Source organism: Mustelus asterias, chromosome 6 (assembly GCF_964213995.1).
Source record: "Mustelus asterias chromosome 6, sMusAst1.hap1.1, whole genome shotgun sequence".
NCBI lineage: Eukaryota > Metazoa > Chordata > Chondrichthyes > Carcharhiniformes > Triakidae > Mustelus > Mustelus asterias.
The window spans coordinates 48,139,129-48,152,262 of record NC_135806.1 but is presented as its reverse complement, the minus strand read 5'-3'; positions in this window follow the sequence as shown (position 1 = coordinate 48,152,262).

The window sequence follows — 13,134 nt, the reverse complement described above, 5'->3', positions numbered from 1 at the left end:
GACTGAGATCCTGTACACTTTCCTCTCAAGCTGGGAAGATCCAGTGGTAAAGATGTTGAGGATGATGGTGACCTTTACAACCATTGGGAGCAGGTGTCCTCCTCCTCCCCTCAATACCAGGTGATCAAGAAGCTGGCGCAGGTGTCAACTGTCTCCCTATGAAGTCTTCATTCAGCCTGTGAGGATATGGAAGGGAGAGAGAGAGAGAGACAGATGTCGCAATGTTACCCATCTTTGCACTCTAACACCCTCCCTCAATCCTATATGATGCAACAGCTCAAGGGGGGACAACACTCAACATTCTCCCGCATAGCCATGCACTACAGCAGCTACTGTTCGCGTCATCCAGCTTGCACGGTGAGACTTTTGCCCCTGGTCCCCTCTTCTTGATTCATGGTCTCCCGCTCCCATCAGCCTTCCCTTCACAGCACCTATGGAATGCTTCATGATTTGCTGCAAGTGGTGAAGACTAAAGGTTTCTTTCAGTCGATTTGAACCTCTGGGGGAAGCTGTACTGCACTGAGCGACACAGTCACTGGTTCAAATGCAAGTTTCGACTGAAATCTTTTGTGAGACCCAGCAAGTTTCCCAGGGTGTTAATGTCATCCAGTGGGATAAAGATGAGACGTGAGAGAGAGCAGCTGGTATGCAGGGGCGGCGAGCATCATCCCTCATGGAGCATCCCCTGTGTGTCTCGGTGATGAGGCTGTTTGTGGTGTGGGCTACCTGGCAGCACTTCTGACTGGGGAATCTGACCCTTATGTGCATTAACCTTTCTGATTCCTCTCCCTCATCTGGTGTGGGAGTGTGAATGAAGGGAGTTCATGAGGTGTGCCAATGTCCAACGCTCATATAGGGTTTGAAGAGACAGAGGTCCTGGGTCAGTGACACTTGCTGTGTGTGAGGGGAGTTAGGACAAAACTGGCCTGAGTTGGGGGTTTCTGCATGAGGACAGGACTATGCCAGACCGAGAGTGGTTCACAGGTACAGGTATGCAGGGTGTCCATGGTGTATGGTTTCCATGGAGCCAGAAGGTCAGATTGGAAACAACACTTTTAACATTCAGGTGCCTGAAGCTGACATGGATGGAATTAGCTGCAACACTTCAAAAGGTCAATGGAAACGGTCAGGAATTCTGATTTTCAGCTGATACCCCATTCAGCAAGGCATCGGGATTCCCGCTGGCCGTCTGGGTAAACAAGTTCAATGAATCCCCACTGCCCGCTGCCCCCCTGCCCTCCCCCCCGCACCCCTCCTCAGAACTGAAAGGTATGACAGATGAACAATACTGGAGAGGGGAAGAAAATCACACAATGACCACATTCGCTGGGAAAGAAATTGAGCTACCAAGTGTTGATGGGGGGAACCAGAAATAGTTAAATGATGAAAATGCATATAACAGGAAACAGAAAGAAAGAGAAAAAACTTCCATTTATGTAGCTTTTCACAAGTTCAACCTCAACCTGCACAAAGCATCTTTACAGCCAATGTCACACTTTTGAATTGCCATCACTGTTGTAATAAAGGAAATGCAACAGCATAATTTGCACACAGAAAGATCCCACAACTGACAATGAGGAAAGGAGCAGATAAGCTTTCCTGCTTTTTCCTGATACAATGCTTCCCCAGATGTTTAAATGTCTCTTTCTTTAACGGATTCTAAACCTGAGAATAAATATTGGGAATGAAATTTTGGGAAGACTGAGGCCATGTTCCCCATTTCCATCCATGGTGACTGTCTTAAGCTGAGGAAGGCCATTCGTAACCTCAGCTTGTGTTTGACCCCACGTTGAGTTTCCAACCACGTATCTTCAGCATCACTTAGAATTCCTACGTCCACCTCAGTAACACTATTCAGCTTCAACATTCCCTCAGCTCATATCTGGTGAAACACTCATCCATAGAATCAGTGATTAGAGCTTCCATTACTGCATGGGATAGAGGTGGCCCAGCTCTAAAGGAAGCACAGGCCTGAGAAGGGAACTACTGAATGCAGCTCTTTCAAATGAGATATTAAGCAACGGCCCTCTCTTCCCTCTCAGGTGGACATAAACAATTCCATGACACTATGTTGAAGAAGAGCAGAGGAGTTACCCAAAGTTGTCCAACATTTACTCCTCAATCATCATCACAAAAACAGATAATTAAGTCATTATCACGTAATTGTGTCTGGGAACTTGCGGTACATAAATTGACTGTCATGTTTCTTACATTACAACGCTTCCAAAGAAAGTACTTAATTAGCTGTAATGTGTTTTGGCATGCCCGAAGGTCATGAAAGGTACAATATAATCACAAATCTTGCTTTCTCCTCTAGGCGTAGTGCCTCAGCAACCTGGGGTTATCTCTTGTGTACCACGTGTGTGATAGTCTGAGGGGTAAAGTCAGTTGCATGGTAACTGCAGCTGCCCCGATAACAATAGCCATGGGCAACTCCGTTCCAGATGTTGCCTTCTCTTGGGTATTGATTTGCGAGTCCAGAGAGAATGACTTGTCTAATGGTAGTTATCAGTTGCCAAATGTCAATTATGAAGTGCCTTTATCCCAATCCCATTGTCTAAAAGACGGTACAAAGGATGTTGTCTAAACTGTACCCTACTATCACCAGGACAGAATTTTATTTTTCCACAGGGACAAAGTTACTGACTTCCCCAGGACCAATTCTCCTGATGAGTAGGTTCCACTGAAGCTTGTCTTTAACATTTAAATGAACAAGTAGTTCTCATTGTATTTCTATGTACCAGCACCGCAGACTTAAATGTCACAGTTGTCAACTGTTCTATCAGAAACTGACCACAAAGGCTGCAAGTACATTGCATTACATAAACTTACAGCAGAGAAAAGCAGGCAGTCTTGTGGTGCAGTGGTAGTATCATTACCTCTGGGCTGGAAGCTCTGGGTTCAAGTCCCGTACCAGGGCTTGCTGGTCACAGAGGGAGCATTCTTGACATGGTTCTTTGGGCTGATAGTCAACTCAGCAATTCTTCCACCACTTCCCCACTGTTCAGCAAAGGGGTAAAAAGACTGTGGGTGATGACATCAATGAAAAATAAATCAATAAAACAAATGTACTCAGCCCAACTGCGCTACAAGTGCTTATATTCCAGACGTGCTTCTCCCCACTCTACTTCATCATAATAATCCTCAAACATGCTGCTTTGTTATTCAGTGCCTGTCTGTTCTGATTACCCTGGTCCCAAGGCCATGGGCAGTTTTCACCACTGTCTCTGTTAGGAAGATGACACACCTTGACCCATTCCTGCAACTTCTTTATGTGATGCAGAACATCTGGTGCCACCTTCCATCTTATACTTTCTACATACTCCAGGTTGCAGCATCAGTGCTACAATTATGAGATTATGGTGTTTTGGGATTGAATCTTTTAATTCAGGGTAAAGCAAGGGGGAGAGCAGGGGGGGAGGATTAAGTGACCTGTGCCGATGTTTGCCTGACAACAGGTCTGGGTGATGGAGGTGTTAAAGACTGCAGGGAAACCTGGATTTTTCTTTGGAAGGAATGTTTAAGGTGTTCACACTTGGAGACAATGGCAGCAGCATCTGTGTTTACAGTGTTTAGACTGCTAGTCCCAAAGTCATAGGAAGATATAGAGAATGTCAGATTGTAGAAAATTGTGTAACTGTACATTTAGTTCCAAGATGAAAGAGAGTTAGGCTATCAAGTATATTAATTAGCATCTCAAGATACAAGGAAATTCATTGCTGAAATAATATTTGAATTTATTGTTTATTTCATTTAAACCAAAAAATCTTTCCAATACATGCACCCACCAGATCCCCATCAGTTCTTAATTCATTTTATTCTCAGGCTCCATACTTAGCATCCACCCACTCATCCCAATCTCAAGGACTAAGCTTTCCCCCCACCAACAGTTGAATAATTGCTTTGGAGAGTAATTGATATCAAATGATAACTAAGTTGTTGCTTTTGAGTGTAACTGATGTCAAATAAGTATAAACGAATGCTATTAAACATAAATTATGCAACATTTGCAGGCAGGGTCCAGTATGTTACTTTGTAAGCTTCCTTACTGTGGTCCACACTTCTTGGAGTGAGGGTGAAAGTGTCACTGCCATCACGTGGCACATAAGAACCAAAAAACTCCATCCTTGTTTGTGGCTGGAATGAAAGTGAATGTAGTTTTGGCCAGAATACCAAATTCTCTGTTCTCACTTGCAGTGGGGTGACCATGGAAAATATCAGAAAGTCCCACCCAAGATTCATTTTTGCAACTTCTTCCCCTGGATACCTTGCAGTTTTACGGGGAATGTTATCATAACCTGCCCCTGTGGAAACTAATGGGATCAGGTTAGCCTGCTGTTTTACAATCTTGACTGATTAAACTTCCCATTGAAGCCCATTAAGGTAAAATGTCCCCTTTTACCTCTTTTGTTGCCACCATCCACTTTAGATAAAATCTGTCATTTGGCTGTCCATTTCACTGATCTATGTCTTATTGAGGTCATTTAACACATTTTCTTATCCTTGCCACTGTTTGTGTTGTCAGCAAATTGTGTTCTCTATATTGAAGTCAGAACTATCTATGTGTACCAGTTACAAAAATGTATCCTCCATTCTGTGCAATAACCTATTTACTCTGACCGTTTACTTCCTGACAACAAACCAATTTTCTATTCATGCTACTTGGTTTCCTCTTGCACCATGTGCCTCAATTTTCTACCAGTCTACTTGCAAGATACCTCATTTAAGGCCTTTCAATCACATTCATCGTAATCTCTTTAGCCCTCCAATCAACCACTTATTTGAATGAGGGAAGGATAACATGTGAAGTTATTTAGGTTACAGGGTTAAAAGAGTGTTGTATGCAAGGTGCCCAAGAAAGAAAATGGAGTGTACACCATACCTGAACACTTTGACATCATTATTGTGTTCAATGTGCCCAGGAGGGTTTGTAGATTGAACTCATCAGAAATCTATATTGCTCTATACTACCTCCTGTTATATTGCTTACTTCTTCCACAAGAAGATATGCTTCAGCAATGGACAAAATCTCACGACACCCATCTACCACACATACCCACTGATAACCTCAGTTTTCAAAAATGTTCACAGCTTATCAGCTGCTTCCCCTAAGATGTTACCAAAACCTTTTGCCACGCAAACCTTCTAAAGCCCAGGAGCTGCAATTTCCATTACTCAGTGCAATGTTGAGCTGATGTTGTACTCAGCCAACACCAAGGATGTGTAAATACAAATATCTGTAATATACAGAGGGGTCAACCTTAGAAAAGACCATCAGGTGACAGTGGTACCTCCTGGGCACACTACCAGCATAAATTACCTTGTAAACTTTTGACATGGTTGTCCCATGAATAATTCTGTTATTAGGCCTAATAAAATCATTTATAATGGATGCAACAAAATGATTGCCAAAATGAGGACCAGTTGAGAAAGTAGCATGCTTTTAAACATGGGATTTCTTAGAATCTTAGAAACTTAGAATCTTAGAAACCCTACAGCACAGAGAAAGGCCATTCGGCCCATCAAGTCTGCACCGACCACAATCCCACCCAGACCCTACCCCCATATTCCTACATATTTACCCACTAATCCCTCTAAGCTACGCATCCCAGGACACTAAGGGCAATTTTAGCATGGCCAATCAACCTAACCCGCACATCTTTTGGACTGTGGGAGGAAAGCGGAGCACCCGGAGGAAACCCACGCAGACACGAAGAGAATGTGCAAACTCCACACAGACAGTGACGCAAGCCGGGAATCGAACCCAGGTCCCTGGAGCTGTGAAGCAGCAGTGCTAACCACTGTGCTACCGTGCCGCCCCACGATTTGTAGAACTTGTCCTTGTAAACACGCTTAATCAATCAAAAGACTTACTTTTACATTACAGAGCACTTAAAGGTTGATATGCTGCAACCATCTTCCATACAATGATTCACAAATGTGCCAATACCCATTTGAAGCAAAAACAGAAAATGCTGGAAAATCTCAGCAGGTCTGACAAGCATTTGGAGCACCTGCTTATGAGGGCTGGCTTCGCAATATCAGGAGATTGTTAATGGTTTAGTTGTAATTGTATTTATTGTGTCTGTTGAAAAATGCATTGGCTCATCAAGGGGAACTTTTTTCTTTCCCAACCAAATAAACAAAATCAAATTAACTCAGGGACAACTCAAAAGGGGCAGCTCCCTAAAAGGAGGGGAACTGCCTGAAACAAAAGACGAAGTGGAAAGGAAACTTAAAACATCAAATTAAAATGTGATTAAAGGGATCAAAAATATACCCCAGTCCCTGCAGTGTCCAATGGGCACAGAAGGCATCAGCTGTGCCCTCGGACACCGCATGCTCCCTTTCCAGGAACACCTGGCCGCGAATGTAGCGGCGGTAGAGGGGCAGACAGTCAGGTTGGATGACCCCCTCGATCGCCCGCTGCCTGGACCTGTAGACGACATGCCTTGCCAGGCCCAGGAGCAGGTTGGCTCATCAAGGGGAAGCAGCAGGGAATTGTCAAAGGCAAATCACATTTAACATATTTAATTGATTGTTTTGTGATGACCTTTGACCCAGAAGCAGTATGGCCAGGAAGAATTATAATCTCTTTGAAGGTCCATGGAATCTGTAATTGTTTATAAGAATGACTAGGAAGGACTTTTAAGAGTTTATATCAATTGCAAAAGGATCAATTGTAATTTTCTTGGATAAGAAGAAGTACTCGTTCATGTGACTTGGTGATCCTTGACCTGGAACAGTATAATTGGGAAGAAAGTTAAGAAATGAGCTATGTGGCTGGTAGGTACAAAGCACAGCTGCAGACATCAAAGGATGGCTACAAGCTGAGGAGGTGGAGGGTGAAAGCTCAGATGCAGACACAAAGAGAAGCAGATAGACAGAAAGTGGAACACAGAAATTTTTTGTGAGGAAAAGAAACAAATCACACAGGAAAAAGCCATTTTTTCCTGTGTGGCAGAAAGGGAGACAGGAGCTCTTGGGGGCAATGTGCAAGCTGGCTAAAAAATGGTTTAAAGCCAGGAGAACAGTGTGAATAGTTCAGAGATGCGAAAGAATTGGGTCTTTTCCCAGAAATAGCCAAATTGTGAACTGGGGTGATATTGGTTGGCCAATTGAAAAGGAACTTTTGAAAGCTACACCATCAGAACTGTTATGACCCAAGGGAGAGTGTCTTGCTGGTGACAATCATACCTGTAAAACTCAAAGATGAAAGTTGTTGTCAATTGGGACTCCTGAGTAGCCTGTATGAACTGAAGCATAGCATATTGTGGAACTGTGTGGCTATGTGGTGCCACCATTGTGTGAGGAGTGGGGTGAATGGTTATGACTGCGTAAGACATTGCTCTGGTATATTTACTATTTAAAGTAACATTTTCCTTTTTGTTTTCAGTATCATTGGCCTGTTAATTAATGTGTAATTTGTGTTAGTTCTGACTCATGTTAAAGTAAAAGTTACAAAAAGTCATTTGGGTGTCAGTCAGTAAATTTTGATATTTTGGTTTATGGTTCCCACAGGGATTGTAACAGATTCAAAAAAGTGGTTGATTGGAGAGCTAAAGAGATTACGATAAATGTGATTGAAAGGCCTTCAATGAGGTATCTTGCAAATAGACTGGTAGAAAATTGAGGCACATGGTGCAAGAGGAAACCAAGTAGCACGAATAGAAAATTGGTTGGTTGTCAGGAAGTAAACAGTTGGGGTAAATATTGCACAGAATGGAGGATACATTTTTGTAACTGGTACACATAGATAGTCCTGACTTCAATATAGAGAACACAATTACAAACAATTTGCTGACAACACAAACAATGGCAAGGATAAGAAAATGTGTTAAATGACCTCAATAGGACATAGATCAGTGGAATGGACAGCCAAATGACAGATTTTATCTAATGTGGATATCCCTAGCACAAAGCAAGATGGTTATGATAGTTGGAGGCTAATCAACTTGGTTTGAGGACATTGCTGCATGAGTTCCTCAGGAAAGTGTCCTCGACCAAACCATCTTCATTCAAGCTGCTTTGTCAATTAACCTTCCTCCAACATAGGTCAGAAGTGGGAATGGGTTCAATTCCATTTGCAATTACTCAGATACTGAATAAGTTCATGTCCACAAGTAGCAAGACTCGGACTGCATGTCAGGCTTGGCCTATTAAGTGGCAAATAACATATGTGTCACAATGTGTAGGCAATGACCACCTCCAACAAGAGGGAATCCAACAATCATTGACATTCAACAACATTACCATCGCCAAATCCTCCACTATCTATTTCTTGGGTGTTACCATTGACTAAAACTAAAGTGGACCTGTATTATAATAACTACTATGGCCAAAAGAACAGGTGAGAGGCTGGGAATCTTGTGGCAAATTATATGCCTGATCTGTTGAGTATTTGCAGTATTTTCTGGCCTAGTTCAGATTCCCAGTATTTTGTGTTTGTTATAGTGTGATGAAATATTCTCCACTTCCCTGGATGAATGCAACTCCAATGAGAACAAGAAAAGTTTCCCATCGTCCAGCCCCACTTGATCAGCACCACATCCGGTACCTTAAATAATCAATCCCTCTCTGATTGGCAGCAGTATCTACTGTAACAAAATGCACTGTAGCAACTCGCCAATCTCTTTCAACAGCACTTTCCAAACCCACAACCTTTACCGGCTGAGAGGACTAAAGCAGCAGACACATGGGATCATTGCCACCTGCAATTCCCCTCCAAGCTACGTGTGATCCTAAGTTGCAACTATCACTATTCCTTCATTGTCACTGGATCAAAATCTTGGAACTCTCTTTCTAATAGCACTTCATGAAAGCATCTCGAAATCACCTTCTCAAAGGCAATTATGGTTGGCCTGCGAATTGTGCCCACATCGCATTGGAGAATATGAAAAAATATGGAGAAAATCTGTTTTGGGATGAAAAATAAGAAATAGAAATAGAAATTCAATGAAAAATGTAGTTAAACAGTCTGGCTAAACTGAGAGTCCTAGGATATCAATTACAGGGGGATTGAATTTCCTCAGCCGTTCTGAAGAAATGCTACTGTAACTCCGATGGGAGCCCATGGGGCGGCACGGAGGCACAGTGGTTAGCACTGCTGTCTCACAGTGCCAGGGACCTAGGTTCGATTCCCAGCTTGGGTCACTATCTGTGTGGAGTCTGCACGTTCTCCCCGTGTCTGCATGGGTTTCCTCCGAGTGCTCCGGTTTCCTCCCACAGTCTGAAAGACGTGCCAGTTATGTGCATTGACCCGAACAGGCGCTGGAGCGTGGCGACTAGGGGAATTTCATAGTAACTTTATTGCAGTGTTAATGTAAGCCTTACTTGTGACTTATAAACTAACTTTATGAAATGGCTCAAATATGGCTGGAACACAGATCCTGAGATTCATAACAAGAGCTGGGATTGGTGCTTAATCTTGTTTAAAAAAAAGAGCCTTTACTCATTCTATGCAAGGATTAAGTGACTAAGGCAAATGTCAACGTCTCCCTACTCTGAGAAATCATATTACATGACACATGTCTGCCGGTCGATACCCTCAGTCAGAGGCAAGTTGGTCCCCAAAAGGGAACAAGTGCAGGCCCCACAAAGATGAGAATATTGTTTTCTAATGATTAGGGGACCAAAGGGGCTGCTATAAGATTTCTCTGGAAAGTGAAGGTTCAAGCAATTGGATCACTGGCTAGTGTCTGAGGTTTCAACAGCATGGGGCTGTCAGATGATTGGATGCACCCACGTAGGCATAAATGCCCACTAACTCAATGTGGTGCCTTCCCACTGAACCTCAGTGCGCTCAGTTTTGTAAATATTCTTGGGCACAATTCCTGATGTAACTGCTGGAATTGCCACGTGTGGAATTTTATAGTTTCCTGAAAGTTCCAGTGTGGAAAGATAAAATGATTAAAAATGGCAGATAACAGCATTTTGAGTTTTACAAATAGCACAACAGAATACAGGAATAAAGATGTAACAATGAATTTATACACATTATTGTACACAGTTGTTGTTTCCCATTATAGAATGGAAATTAAACCCAAAGGGACTTAGAGCATAAATTCTGTCAGAGAATGTGAACTATGATTATGGTGAGAGACATTTTGCATTTAAATAGAGGAGGCTAAGATGAGGGGCTAGATTTTAAGGCCCCCCAGTAGAAGAATTATAGGTGCAAAAACCATCCCATGCCCACCTTGCTGCTGTAATTTCACCAGCAATGGGAAAGGTGTTCAGAGGTCCACCAACCAATGGATCTGTTGAGGCCCTAAAGCTGCAGTTGAGAATTGGATGTAGTTCCAGCAGTGGCTACTGCTCCCAGGACCAGAGAATTGCCAACCGTTTGATTGACTGCCAGTTCTCAGAGGTGGGATTTTCTGCCCATATAGGGCTCGGAAGCCCTGCCTTAAACTAATTAATGGCTCGACCGGTTAGATTTGATGAGGTCTTGCCTTCAGTTTTTTCACTGGGAAGGGGGGGACAATGACCTCCCTCCCATAAAATCAAGTCCGAGATTTTTTTACTGTGGACAATTGCACAGAAACTGACCAGTGAACCCAACCAGTCCACATGAGTAAATGTCCAAATCACTTGCGCCATGCATGTTACCAAATTGCTTCATCTCTCCTTCTTTCAACCACCTACATAACTTATTCTTAAATATTTACAATCTCTCCTTCAACCGCTAACTTCGGTTTGCACTGTTTTCACTGATGTGAATGGTGGGCAGAAGCAGCCCCAGATGAGGAGCTGTTGGGGTATTGCTATCTACTTGATTTGATTTGATTTATTATTGTCACATGTATTGGTATACAGTGAAAAGTATTGTTTCTTGCGCGCTATGCAGACAAAGCATACCATTCACAGAGAAGGAAAGGAGAGAGTGCAGGATGTAGTGTTACAGCCATAGCTAGGGTGTAGAGAAAGATCAACTTAATACGAGGTAGATCCATTCAAAAGTCTAATGGCAGCAGGGAAGAAGCTGTTCTTGAGTCGGTTGGTACGTGTCCTCAGACTTTTGCATCTTTTTCCCGATGGAAGAGGTGGAAAAAAGATACTTCCAACACTGCAAAACTGTCCTTAACTCCTATTTTCTGTTTCCTCTCTATTTACTTTTTAAACCCCCTAATTCTAAGACATTTAATCATCTTTAATAATTTCCTGTATTGTGCCTTGTCATGGCGTTCCTGAAAGTCATGTATGCTGCATCATCCATTGCATTTTCCCCTACCCACGTCATTCTGGCAGCTCTTTATTGGGTTTGTGCAGCATAATTTTCCTTTCCTGAATCTCTGAAACTTCCAATTATTTTCTCTTTATCTGGATATTTAGTAATATCATCTCTAATTAAAGGTTCCAAATTGTTCCCTCCCACAGATGTTAATAAAACAGTCTGTAATTATCCATGTTAGTTCTGTTTACATTTTTTAAAATATTGGCCATTATCCAGTGCTCTGTAATATATTGACTCTCAATAGAACCATTAAATATAATTTATCCTGTATTTGCTAATCTTTCCCCCATGTTGTTGGCTGTATCCCCTGCCGTTCTGGCACTTTATTCCCCTAAAACATAATGACTACGGCTAAATTTCCGTCAGTTGGCTGAGCAATGATGATGGAGCCAATTTTGAACTAGCCTGGGCACACGACCTTAGCTTAGCTCTTTACTAAAGCGGTATTTTTACATTACATCTGTCATCTACCTTGTAGCTATTTTAGGATTTACCTCCTCGTCATATTCATAAACAGAGGTTTTGAAATTTAAAAAGTCTTGAGAGGGGGAATCCGGAAGGATTATTTCATCTGCTTGGGGAACGAGCAACAACTGGGGAATCTATAGTAGTCATTAAGAGAGTGAGGAGAGAGGCTAGAGGAAATTCCTTCCCGAGGAAGGTTATTAGAACTTGGGATGATTTGCCACAAGGCACCCTTGTGGCTGGGGCCACTGCACGCCTGGAAGGAAAATGTCATCGACATATGAAACACAAGAAGATACAGGCAGAAGGGAATGAGGCAGTTTGATTAGTTTGTGATTGCTCTCATAACTAACTACCTCATTGGTGGACAAATTGCAATCGGAACGCCATGGTCTGTTTTGAGAAGTAAGCTGGGATATATGTAAATTAATGGAAATGTGAATTGAACTTTGTGTGTGGCCTGAGGCTCCATGATATCCCCAAAAAGATAAAAAGCTTGGCCATTCCTCGGTTAACCAATATACATGGATTTCTCAGCACGTACTACATAAATATTTGATTGCATTTTATTTTATTTTTGTTCATGAATTAATTTTTAATGCAGTACATCACAAATATCAGAATGATTTCCTGAACTGATCTGATAGACAAAAAGCAACCGTAATATTTAACTTGAATTAAATTGCATGCGAGTTTAATGGGCCCATTTCAAGAATCTTCAAATTACTCATTGGTTAACGAATATCAGAGATGGCTATAGAAAATGCTGGAACATCTCAGCAGGTCTGACAGCATCTGTGGAGAGAGAGAGAGTAGAGCAAACATTGAAACGTTGGCTCTATTCTCTCTCCACAGTTACTGTCAGACTTGCTGAGATTTTCCAGCATTTTCTGTTTTTGTTTTCGATTCCATGATCCCAGACAGTATTTTGCCTTTTGCTTTTATTAGAGATATCTACATTCCTGTTCCTATTGCTTGTCAAATAAATACGTACTTCCAAACTTACCATAAATTGAAAAAGTTGTTTTCCGATGATATTGTTCATGAAAATTTGGAGAAAATTCTATTTCATAATGAAGGGACAATAATATCATTTTAGGCATGATGGTTCCAATATTTCTCACCATCCCCTACCTGAATGCAGACCTGTTGGAGCTCCTGCCATGACACCCAGCCATCTGTATTTGGAGATTCAGACCATTAGCATGTTACTAATCTGTCCCCAGCACAAGCTGGACACAGATTGCGGGTGAAAAATCCATCTGGCCTCCAGGATTTCTAGCCTGGAAGAAGAACCCCAGCCCCCAGGAATTCAACAAGCTGCCAGAATTTTACCGCCTTGCCCACCCGAGGCCAGTGGAGAATGCTGTTCTGCGAACCACGTCCGCGTCAGAATCAGGGCAGGCGTGCCGGTAAAATTCCGACCAGCAACC